This window comes from Dipodomys merriami, unplaced genomic scaffold, assembly GCF_024711535.1.
Source record: "Dipodomys merriami isolate MVZ:Mamm:240054 unplaced genomic scaffold, mDipMer1.0.p SCAF_7, whole genome shotgun sequence".
Classification (NCBI taxonomy): domain Eukaryota; kingdom Metazoa; phylum Chordata; class Mammalia; order Rodentia; family Heteromyidae; genus Dipodomys; species Dipodomys merriami.
This window is the reverse complement of record NW_027206290.1, coordinates 55,300,414-55,320,238: the sequence shown is the minus strand read 5'-3', so window position 1 is coordinate 55,320,238 and position 19,825 is coordinate 55,300,414. Positions and strand designations below refer to the sequence as shown.

At 40.8% G+C, this 19,825-nt stretch overlaps 1 protein-coding gene across 1 annotated transcript in view; it reads left to right on the top strand.

The window, feature by feature from the left end:
- Window positions 1-19,825, top strand: part of Dtd1 (D-aminoacyl-tRNA deacylase 1) — a 168,738-nt gene that overhangs the window by 45,865 nt on the left and 103,048 nt on the right. The gene's annotated exons all lie outside the window — the stretch shown is intronic.

Below are 19,825 nucleotides of genomic sequence, written 5' to 3'. Positions count from 1 at the left end.
GGATCTATAGTTCTAGAACCCTTTGGATCTATAGTGTTGACTGCTGATGTTTTAGAGGACTGCTGTTTTGTTTATCTGCCTTCATTGACTCTCAGCTGACACTGATTTTCTTAGGCCTTTATTCTTGAGAAGAAACAACCAAGGATGTTTTAAAATCTCCATTTAGGGCTCATAGGAGCTTTGCAGGCATCAGTTTCTGTACCTTGATGGAAATCAGATGTCAGAAGAGGAGGACATGTATGGTAATGAGCCATATGGGCCCAGTTGCATTTCAGACTCATCATCCTTGACCTTCTGAGATGAACCACTTATGTTTGGTTTAAACTTGAGCTCAGCAGAACAAAGTAAAGTCCTGAGAGTGGGGGAAAGGAATTCCCACTTTTTCTGCTTCTCTAATCAATCAGCTCCAAGGTCTCAAAGGCCAAGTATTTCATAAATAACAAATGCAAATAACTTAACATTTGCATTTTGAATATGTATCTTCTAAAATAGATTAGTGTTTTCATTGGCTTTGAGTAGGAGGCTAACTTCTGTACTTGACCCATAACTATGTATGTAAAAATTGGGATAGTTGCCTGCATTTGGAGTTCCTTTTCATAAATATTTGTTGACTCTTTTTCATGTGCCAGATTTGATGTCATGAGTATCATAAAGAGAAATAAGACATGGTTTCTTTCTCCTAGAGGCTCCTACTTTAGTGGGATGAAAATCACATTAAGACAGAGAAAATACAGATTGTCTTGGCCAAGCGATCAAGTGTAAGACAGAGAGCCTGGGGGGAGGGCATGGTCATCAGGATGGGATATAGGAAGGAGTAGGTAACAGACATTTGGGTGAGAAGACTCAGCCAGATCTGAAAACTTGGCCCTTGAGCACTAGTCAGTCACTAGAGTTCAGCAGGGTAGGAAGGTCAGATCTGCTTTTCAGTTGTGGCCTGCTTGTAGCAGGATAGTAGGTGGTTTGGATAGAGTGGCAATGGGAGGTAGGGGACCTGCACTGACCCTGGATAGAGACTACAGTGGGAGCTACATGTGCCAGGGAAGATAAGAGGAAAATGGTTAACAACATCTTAGTTGGGGGTTGAGGGTTGTATTGGGAACAGTGTTTATTAATATTATTATTATTATTTTTATTATTATCAAGTAGTTACTACTTATTACCTGACTTATAAAATGGTAACCCCTCTGTACATCATCATAATAACAACTTAGTTACTTTTTAAAAGTGGCAGATGTGTACTCTAGTCCACAAGAAGCCCAGGGAGCCTTTTCTACTCCATATCAAGAGACTAACCATAGGCAAGGTTGGACATACAATCTGTAGCACAGATTGTATTTCTTTCTTTCTTTTTTTTTTTTTTTGGGGGGGGGGTCCGGTCGTGTGGACTGAACTCTGGGCCTGGGCGCTGTCCCTCAGCTCTTCAGCTCAAGGCTAGCGCTCTACCACTTGAGCCACAGCGCCACTTCTGGCTTTTTCTTTTTGCTTATGTGGTGCTGAGGAATTGAACCCAGGGCCTCAGGCATGCAAGGCAAGCACTCTACCTCTGAGCCACCTTCCCAGCCTACAGATTGTATTTCCAAGTCCAAATGGCACTGTTCTTTTAGGTCATTGAAAGGGGATGTGTTCTTTAAGGGAAGATTGGGATCCTAGCCACTTCCTGTCTTTGCTTCTAGCTGCTGTGAGGTGAATTGACCTCCTCTGATACTTGCTCCACACTGTGATGCTCTGTCTCATCCCAGGTCAGAAAAACAGGGCTAAGCAGCCATGGACTCAAACCTCTGAAACAGAGCCAAACTGGTCCTTTCTTCCTTATAAGTTGCTCATCACAGGTATTTTAGTATAGAGATGGAAAGCTGACTGACAAAACAGTGGCCCTTTGTTGTTGGTTCAGAATTGTGGGTAAAGGGCCAAGTCACTATGGTAGAAAGCATTTTTCTCCTCTGATGCCACAGCAGATCTTGGTGAAAAGGTCAACTGCAGGGCCGATGGCCATCAGTGTCAGTAAGTAGTGTGCTCAGTAGTTAGTAGCCTCTATTTAAGCCACTGGTTTTTGACATTGGATGTTAATTACTTGAGTTACTTTAAAAGCTCCCCTTGCCTAGGAGAACTTGCATCTTTGATTCCAAGGTCTTTGCTGGGGTGGGGCCAAAGGTAGTGCCAGTAGGAAGAGAAGTTTGGGGCCAGTGAACTAGGCTGGGTTGGGAGGGATCTAATAGATGGGACATTATCCTCACCCAGGGCCTTGGTGGGCTCTTTTTCCTAGGAACTATGGGACTGGATGGATCTTTTATAGGCCTCAGTGCAAATGAAAATACTAAACTCATTGAAGAAAGAGAAAAAACGTTATTACAAACCCCAAAATGTAAAGTTTACCTTTCTTTTTCATTGTCTCACTCTTCACTTGTCATAGAACCATTTCTATTTAATGTCATTTTAAGCAACAAAGAAACTTTTTGTATTACTATCACAAAGTTTACCAGGTATATTTTGCAGTGTCAGTTTTAAACACAAATTTACCTTGTATATGGAATAGTCAAAATCATACATTTTCTATTTTGTAGCTCATGATGCATATAAATTTTACTCTTACCAGAACTACAGAAATTAGTTCACCTGCTTGTGTTTACTTTTTGATACACACATATTCTAAAGGTTCTAAACATTTCTCCTTCCATTTCTTGGTGAGTAAGGAAGGACCAACAGAAAAAGGAGCTATGGGGTCCCATGTTCCCACAACCACAATAAATAGTAGCTAAAACAGGCAGAAACAGGAAAGATAGTGATGGTTCCCTGATCATTCATGTTCTGGGTCAGATGGAAAGTGCCCTTAGCTACCAGTCCCACCTTCTCAGTCAAACAATTAAGATATTTATTGAGTGTTGCTGGGCTTCTACATATCAAGAGTCCATGGTAATCTGTGCTCAGGGAAAATTAGACTTAGGCATCTTGGACAATTTAAGGGAAGGCAAGAGGCATCAGAGAGCACTATTTTAGCAATAAAACAGCGGGGATAGGAGCAGACATTCAGTATGTGTATAGTTCCTTTGCTCCTGTACACTCACGATATGCATATCTCCTATGTTTCTGTGCATGTTCCATGATCTCTTAGGTCTTCACTTACCAAAAACAGATTCATAGGTAAAATTACGAACAATTTCAGAATGGAAATAGCAGAGCATTAAACTAAGTCCAGTCCTTTTAGAGTATGGGGCCTGTGTGTCTCCTCAGTTCCCATATCTTGTGTCAACCCTGCCAACCTCTGTGCCACTCTGTCCTCCTGCCCTCCCACCCCCACTAGATTGTGTCTTCTCATTTTGTAGTTGCTCTGGGCAGCCCTTCCAGGGTCCCATCCTGCTGTAATTCTTTGGTTAGATCTGTCACCTTCTAAATAAAATTGTGCAAATGTATCTGTTGTTTATTTGCTTATGTAAAAAGTTGTCTATAATTGCTGCTAGAGAATTAGGGCAGGCGTCTAGACCACTTAAGCGAAAGCAAGAGGCAGTGTAGCACTGAAGGTGTGCTCATCACTGTGGAAGACTGAGCTATGTACACATTGATGACAGATGGAAGAGTTTTTAGTAATTGGGTGAGTAGTTGACAGTTATGGGAAACTATTTTAGATCCTTACTTTATAGCATACTTTAGAAAAAATCCCAGAGGAATTAAAGAGATGACTGTAATAAAAAAATCTCACAGAGGACACTAGCCTCTACTACCACAATGTAATAATGAAAATAGATGGTGGTGGTGGAGTTGGACAGCAAGTTATTAGCAGACTAGATGAAAACCCAAAAAAAGAACCTGATTATTTGTGGAAAATGGGACTATTGTAAAGGTAGCATTTCAGATCAGTTGGTGAGAGGTGGATTTTTTTTCTTTCTTTGTGCTGGCACTGGGGTTTGAACTCAGAGTGTCTCACTCTTTTTTTTTTTTTGCTCAGGATGGGAACTCTACCACTTGGGCTATACTTCCACCTCTGGCTTTTTGTTGGTTAATTGGAGATGAGTCTCTTAGATTTGTCTACTTAGTTGGCTTTGAACCTTAACCCTTAGACCTCAGCCTCCTGTGTAGCTAGAATTATAGGCACGAGCCACCAGTGCCTGGCCTATGTTTTTATTTTTAGGCTGGGCAAGGTACCTGGAGTAGGCCTGCGATCCCAATACTTGGAAGGCTGAGGTAGGAGAATTAAGAATTTGAGTCCGGGGGGCTGGGAAGGTGGCTCAGTGGTTGAGCGCTTGCCTTGCATGCCTGAGGCCTTGGGTTCGATTCCTCAGCACCACATAAGCAAAAAAGAAAAAAGCCGGAAGTGGCGCTGTGGCTCAAGTGGTAGAGCACTAGCCTTGAGCTGAATTGCTGAAGGACAGCGTCCAGGCCCAGAGTTCAGGCCCCATGACTGGACCAAAAAAAAAAAAAAAAAAAAGAAGGTGTGGCTCAGTGGTAGGGCACCACCTGTAAACAAAAAATATTGAATAATGTGAGGGCCTAATTTCAAGACTTGGTGCCATTGGTGTGAGCACAAAAAAGAAAGAGAAAAAAGGCTTGAGGTGGGTGTTTTTTAAAAAAGGTATTAAGAACGCTGGTTAATTATTTTAAAAAACTGAATATAATAAAGATATGTGCACTTATTCAGGAAATTAGAGTAGCCATATTATTATGTGAAATAGCATATCTCTAACTAAAGAAAACATGTTGTATGAGTCTATTTATGTTTTTTTTTATTGTGAAAATACTGTACAGAGGGGTTACAATTACATGGGCAAGATAGTGAGTACATTTCTTATCAAGCATTGTAGCCTCCTCCTTTGTTTCCCCTTCCCCTTCCTTCCCATCCTCTCTCCCCCCTCCAAGTTGTAAAGTTCGTTTTCGACATGACAACTTGTCCTTCTCATTGTTGCAACAGGTCCACCTATATCCTTATTTAAACGATGAGTCTGTTTATGTACACAACCCTCCTTGCTGCCTTCCACTTTGTGGTTCTCTGCCTCTAAAACATTCTGGTAAAGAGTGGATTTTATTTTTTATTAACAAAATTTTTTTTGAGGCAGGGTTGCACTGTGAGATTCAGGCTGGACTTAAACCCATCATCCTTCTGCCTCTTTCTATGGTACTGGAATTATAGAAATGCACCCCTATGCTGAGCTAGGATAGGGCTTATTTTATGTCTTATTTTGCAGTTTGTTGTTGTTGTTGTTATTAAATATAGGGGCTTGAATTCAGGGCCCTAGATCTTTGGGGGCAGGCATCCAAGATATAAAATAATAACGCTTATATGAAGAGACCTTGGTAGGTATAAAGTTCCATCCTGCTTGAGCCCTTAGGCCTCATTTCTGATAGAATGTTCTCAACTTGAGTTTGTAGATCTTCCTCAGGTGTGGAAACACAAAAGAAAAAAGCTTTGTACCCCACAAAACTGTATGGAGGTGCTTATGAGTCTAAAAATAATAAGGTAAGTTGTGGGTTTCACTAGGTAGAATTTAGAAAAGATTGTAGAGCCTTTCACATCTCCCTGGGAACTAATGGCATTGGGGGTTAGGGTAGAGAGGTGTTTGGGAGCAAGTGTTCACTGACTTGCTTAAGAAATAGTTTTCCCAGAATGTCTGAGGCTTCCTGAAGCCTCAGAGAAGGATGGATACAGCTGCAGTTGAGGCCTTTAGCAAACTGGGTGTGGCCAAATACCATCCCACTTTAATGAATTAATAAGTTCATAAACTTATCTTTCTTTGTACAGTATACTAATATATGGAAGTGGTAGTTGTTTGGTTTTTGAGTGTGAAATAAGAATGCTCCCTTCAATTAGAATAGTTTGTGAAATCTAAGTAATTTTATTTATTAGTAACTTATAATTAATGTAAGAGGCCTGTAAGCTGAACAGACAAATAGCATGCTTTTAAAAAATTATAGATACTAATTCATAACCTTCTAATTATCTTTCTCTTGTTGGATAATAGCTCTGGCATCCTTCCCAAAATTTTTTCTTTTTTGTTTTCAAAAAGGAAAATGTGAGGAAGCTAAAAATGTGTAACTCTAAAAGTCAACCTTAATTGTGAAAAAATGAAGTTATTGTATATGAAGGAGGGTGATGTAAATAGCAGACAATAGTTATTAAAATCATTTGAGAATTTTATTTATTTTTGTTCAACTTGTCAGTTTATGAATACAATGCATCTTGATTTTTGTCACCTCTTTCATAATTCTTTCCCATTTCTCCCAACCCTCCCCATTCCCTAAGTTCCCTAGTTCCATTTTTACATATATACTTTGAATATTATGATTGCATTGGCTCACCCTTCCTTTCTCCATTTGTCTTCCCTTCCTCTTGACCTCCCTCTTCACCCTGCCAATACATGAGAGCTGCACTTGCATACCACAAGAGGGAAAAGCTTGGTCATCACTTTCAGTGACTAGTTCACGGTCACATGGCATGACTAGAGCTGGGCTCCTACTGAAGGAATCTTTCAGGCTGAACTGCCTCAGATTTCTTCTTTCTGTACTTTTAAAATATTTAGTATGATCTGTTTAGACCTTAACATCTCTCAGGTCAGCAAGTGGCATTCCTCCTGAGTCAGCCATTCTAGGAAGTGTTTATATTTATGACACTTAGTCACACTCAGTGGAGGTCCTGTATAGGTCCAGAGGGGGATAGGCCTGTGGGTTACCTTTCTTCACAAAGACTGGGTATGGTAACCAGAGTCTTTCAGTTTTGCTGGCAGGACCCTTCCTCAGCACTCTTACTCTGTTATGTTGCCAGCCCAGAGCCCTGGGAATTACTGGCCTGTCCCCATTCATTTCACCCTTTAAAACTGTCTGCCTTAGACAGGTAGGAAAAAAAAACTGGTAAATTAATAGGAGAGGCTTGGAGGCTAGGAATGTGGCTTAGTGGCTTACTGATAGAGTGCTTGCCTAGCATGCATGAAGCTCTGGGTTCAATTCCTCAGTACCACACAAACAGAAAAAACAAGAAGTGGCACTGTGGCTCAAGTGGTAGAGTGCTAGCACTGAGCAAAAGAAGCTCAGGGACAGTGCCCAGGCCCTGAGTTCAAGCCCCAGGACTGGCAGAGAGAGAGAGAGAGAGAGAGAGAGAGAGAGAGAGAGAGAGAGAGAGAGAGAGAGAGAGAGAGAGAGAGAGAGAGAGAGAGAGAGAGAGGAGAGACAGAGGAGAGAGAGACAGAGAGAGAGAGACAGAGAGAGAGACAGAGAGAGAGACAGAGAGACACAGAGAGAGAGAGAGAGAGAGAGAGAGAGAGAGAGAGAGAGAGAGAGAGAGAGAGAGAGATTTGAGTTTTATATATGTAGAAGTAAGTTTTGTTTTGTTTTTTTTTTTGGGTCCAGTCGTAGGGCCTGAACTCTGGGCCTGGGTGCTGTCCCTCAGCTCTTCAGCTCAAGGCTAGCGCTCTACCACTTGAGCCACAGCGCCACTTCCAGCTTTTTTTTCTTTTTGCTTATGTGGTACTGAGGAATCGAACCCAGGGCCTCAGGCATGCAAGGCAAGCGCTCTACCACTGAGCCACCTTCCCAGCCCCAAGTAAGTTTCTTATAGTATGTAAAAGAATCTTCTTTTTAAAGCATTATTCAATATTAATGGTGTTCTGTTGGAGAGATAACATTATTTTTGTAAAAAGTAATCCTGAGTTGGAAAAACAATGTGGATTATTCTTCTAAATTTAATTTTAATATGCAATTTAAAATATCAAGTTATTTTGAAGAGTTTGTCTTTGTTATAACATTCTATTTCATTTTAACTTCAATAATGACAAAACAAGGGCCCATTTTGTTATTTCCCTTCCTCTCCCCAAATTAGAAAAATGTATATACAAGATGAAGGGCACCGGAATCAAATACAGTGACAACAGGGATTATACCATGGGGGAAGAACATACAAATGAAACAAAAAAAAATCACATAGTACATTAGAAACAACAGCAACAAAGATAAAAGCTCCTTATTTTTTTTTTTTTGGGTCCAGTCGTGGGGCCTGAACTCTGTGCCTGGGCGCTGTCCCTCAGCTCTTCAGCTTAAGGCTAGCGCTCTACCACTTGAGCCACTTCCAAGCTTTTTTCTTTTTGCTTATGTGGTGCTGAGGAATCAAACCCAGGGCCTCATGCATGCAAGGCAAGCACTCTACCACTGAGCCACCTTGCCAGCCCCAATAAAAGCTCTTGTATCCCTATCTTGGGGTTCATTTCACTTTAGCATCATCTTTTGACCTTTTCTGCTTGCCCTAAATAACAAAATGCTGAAACAAGGATACAGGTTGACCCATTGTAACGATGAGATATACCAGACACTATGTTGAAATGAACTTTACAACTTGAGTGGAGAGGAGAGTTGGGAAGGTGGGGAGGGAAGGAATGATAGGAGAAAAACAAAGGAGGGGTTAACAATGCTCAATAGGAAATGTACTCATTACCCTACTCATGTAACTATAACCACTCTGTACAGTATCTTTACAATAAACCTATAAAAAATGGGGGTCCAAAATTTTTGAGTCTGTAATACAGTCTAGGAAATGAGAGTCCAGTGGGAATGTTTCCAGTTCAGTATCCTGGTTTTCACACTAGAACAGGAATTCTTTTCAGTTACTATAGAGACAGATAGCTTCGATTGCTATGGAATTTATATAATTATAGTAGACTAATGAGTTAATCCATTAACAACCCACTCTACCCATTGATGCCTGATACCAATTGTTTTCTAGGCTTGAATTAGTTTCCTTGCTAGTGAGAATAATAATGTATTTTTATCACAAGGGTGAGTATGTTTTAATGACTGCAGTTTTTCAGAAATACTCAATGCACAGGAGAGAGGAAAATATAACAAGCTGCGATGTACCATCATCCTGTGTCAGTGATTACCAGCCATCATGGAAATTCACATTTGTAGGAAGTCCTTGTGGGTGGGAGGGCTATCAGCACCCATGATCTAGGTGAAGAAAAGTGTGGGCAGGACACATAGCAGGGGGAGTGTGTTTGAGTCTCCCAAGTGAATCATTCCTTTTTTGACAGGCATTTAGCTCATATTAATTTTTTTCCTGACATAAATAGGCAGTGTGGCAGTAAATAAATATTTTATCACTTCTGTTTTTTTTCTGCAGAAATAAGGGAAGAAACATCTAAAAATGAAGGAGGCTTGGATTTTTTTTCTTGTTGGTGGTGCTAGAGTTTGAATTTGGGCCTCGTGTTTGCTCAGGTTGTTTGCTCATGGCTCCCAGTCTGCCACTTAAACCATACTTCCAGCAAGCTTTGTACTTGTTATTTTGGAGATGGAATCTCACAAACATTTCTATCTTAACTAGCTTTGGGCCGTGATCCTCAAGATCTCAGGCTCCTGAGTAGTTAGGACTTACAGGCACCCCGCCCTCATGCATCCAGTTAAAAACTTTTATCGAAAGTTGGTCTTATTTGTGCTATGTTCCTGAGTTCTCTGATTTGTTTCATTGAGCTCTCTGCCTATCCCTCCACTATTATCACACTACCTTAGTTACTGCGCCATGTAGTAAGCTATATATAACCATAGTAATATATATCAGCTGTATATTATTAATACAATAGTAGTATCACTATTAGTACAACTATTGTACACTGCTACAATATTGGCAGTACACTGTAGCTATATAATAATTGTAATATTCTATTCATATTAAGTCTAGTTATTCCTCCAACTTCCTCTCTTTTTTAGACTTGTTTAAGCTTCTGTAGATGTCTTTTGGTATACATTTTTAGAAACAGCTTGTCGGTATCATCAAAAAACTATGCTGAGATATTGTTAAGAATGGCATTAAACCTGTGTTTACTCAATTTGTAGAGATTGACCTTTTACTACATTGAGTCTTCCAATGTTTAAATACGCTACATTTACGTTTATGAACAGCTTTTTAAACAAAGTACTGATATTTAGATTCTGCAAAGAATAAATATAAATCTATAGCAGAAAAGTCATTGGAAACTGGAAAAAGCAATAACAAGTAATTCTTTGAGGAAATAGAAGTAGATATTAAGATTTGAGAAGATGTGTTCACAGCTGGCTCATGCCTGTAATCCAGCTACACAGAATGCTGAGTTCTCAGGATTGGGATTCAAAGCCAGCCTGAGAAGGAAAATCTGTGAGACTTTTATCTCCAGTTTACCAGCAAAAATCTGGTAGTGGAGCTGTAGATCAAGTAGGAGAGGGCCATCCTTGAGTGAAAAGCAAAGCTAAGGGACAGTGCTCAGGCCCCGAGTTCAAGCCCCAGTACCAGCACAAGGGGGAAAAAAGATTCAGAACATGTAGATTATAAGACCTAATTGTCATGTTTGTTCACATTGGCAAAAATGAAAAATTGGTAATATTATCAAGATTACTGAAGATAGTGCAAGGGAATGGGTACTTTGATAAATTATTGACAATTGGATACAAAAAGCTGGTAAAGTCAGTTTTCTTCTTGGAAGACAGGCAGCAGTGTTGACCAATATTAGAATCAAGTATATCTTGACTGAGTAATTTCATGTCTATACACCTCCTGGGAATACTAACATATGTGCACATGAGATTAGTACAAGGATGGTATACTGCATATCCTTGTAACAATCTGAAATTTGAGATCCTAATCAATTAAGGGAAGGTTGGACAAATATGTCTCATCCATAGTGTAGAATATTGTGTACCAGATATATGGAATGTATTCTGACATTTCAAAGTAGATAAGGAGAGAAGTCAATCCTGCCCCTCACTGCCTTGGTTACACTTGCATTTAATAGATATAAAAAAAGCCATCTGGTCCATTCTGACTTTGTCCTATTGGTGAACGGATACAGCTGCTACAGATAGCTCAATTGTGGCTCAGGGAGGTGAAGTTACTGGTAAATTAACTTTCTTTTTCTGGCTCCTATCTTACATTTATTTTTATTGCTGTCATTATGTATGGGGAGTGAGGTTCCAACTGCCTGGGAAGGGATCTCCTGCTATGCCAGGTGGTCTGTTTTCTCAGTTCCCTGTGCCTTTGGTTTCTTACTCAGGTCAGAAGGGCATCATTATCCTCTTGATATACGGTGTCTCCTCTGAAAATATTTCAGTTGTGAAGAAGTTTTCATGATACAATTTGGATTCAGTTTGGGAGGAAAGTTTAGAAAATATCCATAGACTAGATAACTCAGTACATTGATCTGTAGTCTTGCCCAAGTGAATGACTTTGTGCTAGTACCAAGGCTTGAGCCAAGGCCTCATGCTCTCACCAAGCTTTCTTGGTTATGACTGGTACTTCAGCTATTTTAGTCTGGCTTTTTTTTTTCAGGTTAACTGGAGATGAAATCTCAAAGACTTCCACTCGCTCCACTTGGCTTTGAAATGAAATCCTTCTGGTCTCAGCCTTCTGTGTAGCTAGGATTACGTGTGAGCCACTGGTATATGGGTGAATCAAATTGTTTTTTTTTTAGAAAACTTTTAGTACAGAATTACTTCTGTGAGCAAAGCTCATTATGTGTGTTTGTTCTTTTTACTCTTTTTCCACTTAAAGTGTTTATTGTGAGTTACTATTTAACTTGTAGAAGAAGCAAATAACCTCACAGCCACCTCTACCTTTTAGTATGAACAAGTATTCTTTTTTGTTTCTTTGTTTTTTTGGTCACTTGTGGGGCTTGAACTCAGGGCCTGGACGCTGTCCCAGAGCTCCTTTTGCTCAAGGCTAGTGTTCTACCACGTGGAGCCACAACACCATTTCTGGCTTTCTGGTGGTTAATAGATTCTCATGGACTTTCTTCCTGGGGCTGGCTTTGAACCATGATCCTTAGATCTCAGTCTCCTGAGTAGCTAGGATGACAGGTGTGAGCCCCCAGTCCTTGGCTGAACAACTATTCTAGTTGGTAGATTCTTCTAGTATGTTTTGATAACAGGAAGCTGTCATTTAATGCCCCTTGTTCTGCTGCTTTCCCACTGCTCAGGCTCAGCTCCCTGTTGTTACTCATAGCATCTTGTATATAGGAAAGCTTGATGTGGGACCCATGACCTTAGTAAGGCAGTGCAGGAAAAGAAAGCTTGTGGAAAGGGAGACTTGGAAAATGGATCCTTGTGACTTTTTTCTTTTTTTCTTTTGTAATTAGTTACTGAGGATTGAATTCAGGGCCTTGTGCTTGCTAGGCAGGTGTTCTTACCACTTGGGCTGCCCCCTCCCTTACCCCCAAGTCCTTTAGTTTTTAGCTTGTTGTTTTCAGATAAGGTCTTGTGTTTTTCTCTGGGCTGGCCTTGGACTTGATCCTTCTAGCTTTACTTCTCTAGACTGAGACTGGAGGCATATTCCACCATGCCTGACCTTCCTTGTGATTTGCTGAAGACTGAAGTTTGTATTTAATATAAGATTTGTGGAAGCTGTCCTCTTGCTCTTGCCAAGGCTGTTACAAGCCCACAATCCTTAGAAGAGCTGATAATGCCCTGACCTTTTGAGCCTAGGAGTCCAGATCTGGTACCAGTCCATTGGCCTGCCACTCTGTCATCCCTTTTCTATATTTTCTTCTCATCCATCGTTCCCTGTGTCTATTTAATGATTTAGCATCTTTGAGCATCTACTATGTTAATGCCATGTGCTTGATATGGAAGGTACAATAATCAAGGCCCATACAAGTTTGTTACCAGGAGAAAGGAACAGGTATTTTGAGCCCATTTTAAGTAGCACGTGTGTGTGCACACCATAGCCTCCAATTATCCATGGGAATATGTTCTAAGATTCCCATTTAATGTTTGAAACCAGGGATACCACTAAACCCTGTACAGTTTATGCTCTATATTTTGTTTTACATAGTACAATGTGGATGTACTGGTCAAAAGGATAATTATGTCCCCAGTAGCATAAGATTTTATCACACTACTTTAGAACAATGAACAATTTAAAACCTATGAATTGTTTGTGGACTTTTCCATTTAATATTTTTGGACCGTGGTAGATCATGGCTAACTGAAACTAAGGAACATAGAACCATGGATAAGGTAATACATGTGTGTGTGTGCGTGTGTGTGCGCACGCGCGTGCGCACGCACATGCATGTGCATATGAAGACATATACATATAGTGGAGAAGAGAAGAGGAGACACAGAAAAGAGAAACAGGAAGAGGGAAAGGAAGTAAATGTGTTGGTAAGAAGGTAAGGGACAAGCTGTACTAAGACATTGCAGTTGCAAGTAAAGTCTCATTCGTTGCTGAGTGACAAAATACTAAAAACTTAGTGGCTAAAAAATGACAATATGTATTATCCCATATTATTTCTGAGCAAGAGAAGTCCAGGAGCATCTTGAGGGGCAGCTCTGGTCCAAGGTGTCTTATGAGGGGATAGACACAGGTAGGATATCAGCAAGGACCACTTATTGTAAGGCTCCTGTGAGTAGTGGCATCAGAACTACATATATGTGTGGATCCAAGGAGGCAAGAGGATTGGGGGCCTTTGTAGAAGCTGTTGCCCTGGCATAACCCTGAATATACTTGCAGGTCTGTATGGCTGTGGCCGAGGTGGTTGATTTGGTTGGGCTCTTGGTGCAGTTGTATATATCAAATTAAGCAATTAATATTTCAGCTTCATGATTTTGCAATCTCTGAAAGGGCTTTTAGCAGGACATATTCAGTTCATACTTTAAATCCAGAGCTCTTGGGAGGAATGGAGAGCATTAGATGGTAGGCAGATATATGAGCCAGGGTCTATGGATAGGGTCTGTTTAACCCTGCAAGCCTAACTCTGCCTGGGCACATGGAGTGGGTTAGTGTCCTCTTGCTTAAAATCTCATCTCCTCCTGCTTCTTCCTTAAGGGAAATCCAGGACACAGAATGGATAGCTAGAGACTTAGTAAGCCAGCCATTGGAGTATGAAAAATAATATTACCACTTATTCATATGTATTTCATTAAAAATGATGATAGTGTCATTAAGGATAGACACCTCAGAAGTTTATAGTTTATAAGTGCATATGCATTATTTATAGTCTAGTTTTTAGTTTATAAGTATATTGTATAATTTCTGGATAAGTGAATGTATGCTATTGGGGTCATGTCCCATCTCTTTTACCAGTAGGGTATGGCATCACTATGAGGCTCTGGGGCCAGAGGATCTTGGCAGTGGTGCCCAGTGTGTGCTCCTGTCACTGGTGGGTATTCCAGTGGAGGCTCTATATGCTTGTTAGTCATCTTTCTGTCACTCTGACAAAAACTCTGAGATAAATAACTTACAAGGAAGTTTATTTGGGCTTGTGGCTTCAGACATTTCTGTCTGTTGCTTGGTTCTATTGCTTTGGGCCTGTGGTGGCACAATGTGTTATGATGGAGCACATGGCAGTGGTTCTGCTCATGTCGTGGTAGTAAGGCCCTACCTTGTAAAGGTTCCTCTACATCCCAGTAGTGCCATGGGCCAGGGACTATGCCTTGGTGGGGAACTTTTTTCTGCATATGGCCATTTGGATATTTATAAAACATCATTCATCAAATTATTAGTATAGGCAGACAGCTACCCACAGTCTACAAGAAGCATATTTGCCTGTCTTATCATGTGCTTTATTCATTGAATGTTTAAAAATAAAAAAATATTTTATGTATTGAATTTTTTTTAAAAAAGAGCTTTTATTGATGGGCACTGGTGGCTCACATGTGTAATACTAGCTATTCAGGAGGCTGAGATCTGAGAATTATGTTTTGAAGCCAGCCCAGGCAGGAAAGCCGATGAAACTTTTATTTCCAATTAACTGGCAAGAAAGCCAGAAGAAGAGGAGTGGCTCCAGTTGTAGAGCTCCAGATTCGAGCAGAAGAGCTAAGGGACTATGCCAGGCCCTGAGTTCAGGCCCCAGTATGGGCACAAAATAAAAGCAGTTTTTATTTTGCAGTAGTTCTAACTTATGCTCATATGCCCTTCATTCAGCTTTCCTCACTGTTAGCATCTTACACTTCCATAAAAACATTAATTCAGACATGAACCTTGGGTAATTGGCTATTAATTAAACAGGATTTTATAAACTTTTTGATTCAGGCACTCCCATTTCAGGATCCTTTCTGGGGCTCCACATTACATCTCATTCTCTGTGTCAGTTTCTCAGCTTGTCCTTGCTGTTTTAAGACTTATAAAGTCTTTAAGAGTACTGTCCAGATACTCTCTATAATGTCTGAGCCTTTTCTATAATTAGAGTGGGATTCTGGGCCTTGGAGAAGAGGACCACAAAGGTGAGAGTTCTGTCATTTTATCCCTGTGGCATCCCTGATGATGATAAGCTTCATCAGGTGGTTAATATAGTGTTGGCCAGGTCTCTCCTGAAAAGTTATGTTGTTTCCTTTTTCTAGTCTGTTTTTGACCATGAGTCACTAAACACAGCTCACCTTCAAAGGGTTGGGAGGATTAAGCCCTGTCTTCTGGAGAAGCATATTATTTGCAGGGTTGCAGGATACCCAGATAAATTTGATTTTTAGATCAATAAGGACTATTTTTTTTTCAGTTCTGAGTATTAAACCCATGACTTCCCATTTGCTAGACAAGTGCTCTATCATTAAGCCAGAGCCCTAGCTCAAAAAGGAATAATTTATTAGTGTATATTCTTTGTAATATTTGAACTTCACATTTAACTGGACATTCTATATTTTGTTAAACCAGGCCACCAAAATTATTTGAAATTCTCTTCCCTTGGACCTGGGATTTTAATTTTTGCTTTATCATTTTCCTGGTATAGTTTTCTTCCTACTTTTTTTGCCATCCTTTAACAGTTTGATGTACTTTAGTGATAGCACTTTGTCTACTTAGGTTTCTTTTAAAGGAGCATGGGAAATAGTTTTGTTTGATTCAAATTTATGTGTGTTTTAATAAAAGGATTTTTTTCATTGCATGAGCCAAAAAGCACATTAGTTTCAGCCCCTATAAATGAAAGGCAGAGTTGAAGGAAACAGATTTGTGCTGAATTTCCAAGTACAGATGATGGGAGGGGCAAGGAGGAAAGACACTGATGTTTCTTTAAGCAGCCCTGGGAGGCTAAAGCAACAGCCAGCAAATGGATTCCTTCAGACTTGTCAGTGTGAGGCACTTGTGACTGCTTAAGATCCCCAACTTCTAGCAGGCATGAGAGAATTCTAAGTGGATGTGGAAATGAAGGAGGGCTGGGGTGATGCCAAAGGGATCTGTGTAGTTTGCTTTAAAAAGCAAAGCAGACCTCTTGTTTCCTGGAAGTGCACCTAGCCCCTCAGATGGTGTTGCTTTTCATTAAAGCAGCAATTTTGCAGTCACGATTACCTTGGGTGTTTTGCTCTCAGCAGCTGGTACCCATCAAACCAGGGCCTGCTTTTCATCACCAGCAGGTGTTCCAAGATGCAGAAGGGACTATAGAGTTCAAAGATGGCTTGGTTCCTCCTGGAGAAGAGACTGCTGCTGTCACAGGGTTCTTGCTCACCCCTCTGGAGCTGAAAGCTCGCAGATGGGGTCAAGCAGAAAGGAACTGAATGTGGCTGCTCTGCCAACAATTATCTTCCTACCAGTTCAGTTGTGACAGATATGGCACATGATGGTGAGAGCCTACCTGGCACACAGTAGGCATTTTATTTGTTTGTTGCCCCAGTGAGAGCATTGTTTCTTTGCTCTGCCACATTCAGGTAATCCTTAGTGATTGTGACATGGATTGTGTCAACTCTACCTAAACTGAACTGTTCTAATAAGTCCAATCACTTGTCATTTCTTTCTGAGCTAGGGGGCCTAACTCCTACCAGGTTTCCCAGAGACCTTCAGTAATTCCCCCTGGGGGTCTGGTGCCCTCTGATCCCAGCATCTATCTTCTGTCCCAGGGCTTCTGCCTCAGACTATCTTTTTACAGACATATCTTCAGCACCAGGCATATCACTTGATCTGCAGAAGGGCCTCATCAGGTACACAGAAGGTAAACAATGGGTTGTATATCCCAGATAGGACATGCTTATAGGTACAAAGATGCCCAGGGAAACTCATTAAAATATCTGCACATACGTTTAGTTAATAAATTTAAATTTAGTCTGTGGTTGCTAATTCTCTTTTCATAAGAAAGCAGGAAACATTGCTTTTGGCATGACTTCCTGAAGGTGTTATAAATGTCTGTGTTTGGGTCTTGTAACAACTTTTGAACAGCACAACATATGTTTGTCCATGTGTTTATATTTTTAAGATACCAGATGTCTGTAGTACCAGTTTTTATTATCTATATTTGAATTATGTTCTGAAGCTTAACACTTTCTGGGACATTGCTGTAGAAATGAAGGCTGAGTGCTACCTGATTATAGGATATAGTTTGGCAAGGTGTTCTGAATATTGAATGTTCTTGAATTTGTTTATGGGATGCCAGTAGGTCAAGCATACAGACAATAAATATTACACCATTTCCTGGCAGTTCTAGAAAACAGCAAGAAATTGTGATTTCTGTGAGGATTTTGGAGGGAAAGTTTGACCCAGAATAGTGGCAGCAAAGTTCTGCAGTTTACCTCTGCCAGTGAGTGGTGGGGAGAGCTGAGCTATAGGTCATTGGGCACTGTTTGTCCTCCACTGCCATTATGTCAGCTCTCCTATACATAGGCATAGCCCAGCAGAAGGCTCAGGATAGCCACTGTCATCAGAAGTCAGAGGATAGAGGCTGCCTCTCTGGGCTGTGCATCAGGAGCCACAGGGCTTTGCTGAATGAGGTGAGCTGAGCTCCTTTCATCTAGGCTACAGTCTTCTCTGAGCTGCTCCACTCTTCTCTCATGAGGAAAGTCAAACAGCTTTACTTGCCCTTTTCCAAATGGTTCTGCTTCTCAGCTTCTTAAGGCTGAATACAAGGTCATTGGAAGGTTATTGTTTCAGCTTTAACACTATTGAATTGAACATTTCTGCAGCTGTGGCCTCTGTGTTTTCAGGTACTTGTTTTCCTTTGCTCTGGCTAGCAGGCATCTGTGAGGTGAGTTTTGCACTGTGTGTCTGGGAAGGAACTCCCCAAAGCACTTGTTTTCAGGTTTCATTAGCAGGGGATCCTCTGTAGACATAATTATATTTGGACACCAATATAACAACAGGAGTTGCTGTTTGACATGGAGACTCCAGGTGCCAGAGGGCTCAGAGTCATTTATTTACAGGAATGCATGGGAAAGGGGGTCATAATGTGGAAGCTATATCTCTGGATGGAGTCAGACATTTGTGAACAGGTTCACCTCTGCTGGTCAAGGGTCTCCCTGATGCTTTCTCTTTCAGGATCTTACCAGTTCCCTCACACTAGCAACTATCTCTGACATGGCCCTCTAGACCTGCATCAAGCTGGAGGCCAGTTATCTCTGCCTGAAAGCCTGTCATTCTTAGCACTTCCTTGGCTGAGTTTCTCTTTCCCACCATGTTCCAGCTAGCCACTGGCTCAAGATGCTGGGACTTGTCCCTCTTCTTGGTCTCTTGTTTCTTACTGTACCAAGGGCTATTTTTCCACATCTTGATAATAATGAAAACAACTTTATTGGTAAACATTGATAGAGCACTTGCTCTGTTGAGCCTTCTTTTAGTGCTTTCCTCACCTCCTAATGAAATGCTGGGTGCCTCCACAGGTCAGATGAATATGACTTATATTTTCGTCTTTTTTGGGGAGGGGGGTCATGGAGCTGGGTGCTGTCCCTGAGCTCTTTAACTGAAGGCTAGCTCTCTACCACTTGAGCCATAGGGCTGCTTCTGGTGTTCTGGTGGTTAATTGGAGATAAGAGTCTCATGGACTTTCCTGCCCCTGTTGGCTTTGGACCATGATCCTCAGATCTCAGCCTCCTAAGTAGCTAGGATTACAGGCATGAGCCACCAGTGCCCGGCTATTTTCTCTTTTTGTGTAATCACTGAACTTGAGGCCCTTTTATGTCAGATAGAACTTACTCTCATTGCTCCTAATGAGTCTTCTTTACCTTGTATATCATGGCTTGTTGCTATGTCTTGACCACTTTAATCACAACAGGTTCTTCTGCAATCTTTGCTGGCTCCCCTTTTTAAGGTGAAGATTATATGGGGCTGTGTGTCTAGAGCTGTCTCCCACTGCTTCTCTGTGAAATTGGCTCATACATGCACATGTTCTTGTCCCAAACCCATCCTTTCACTTTGCCACCTACTTGGCTGCAAATTTGTGCACTTTCTTTCTGCTCTTTCCATGCTAGAATGGATACATCTTCACTTCAGGATGTGAGTGCCAGCCAGAGCTGTCTTTGTATACTGCTAATGTGTATAGCCATTGGTTACCACGTGTGAAATTTATTTCCATTTGACTTTTCAAGTGCTCATTCCTGTTCTGCAATTAATTATGAACTCTTTTAGACAGGAACCAGACCTTAAACATCCTGACAGCACCCATCACAGTACACAGGACAGGCAGTTAAAAAATACTTGTTTTCCATTAGAGTTCTAAAAAAGTCTTTACGAGATAAAGAGGCTTTGTGTCACTGGCATGAGAACATAGTCATGATATAGCTAATTCCTCCTGGCAAATCTTATTGTTTAAATCCTTGATTCATGAGAACGTCACTGAGAACTAACTAAGCAGAAGAACAAAAAAGCCAGTGTAGTGAAACCTAAGACTTCTGTACATGAAGTCATCATCATCATCATCACCATCATCAGTGTTCATAATTAATTATATCACATCATTTAGTGCTTGTTGTATAGTTTAACTTTGCAGATTCTCTGGTGTGCTAGTCATGTAGTTGTGGTGACAACCTTATGGAATGGGATTTGAGACATGCCTTGTTATTCCTTTCTCCACATTCCTTGAGACAGTCTGTACTGTGTAAATGCCCTTAAACCTGCATAGTGTGTGAGCTTCTGTTGACCAGTAGAACAAAGAGAAGGGATAGGAGAAGCTGCTGCTTCTCATGACATTTTCAGTCTTGG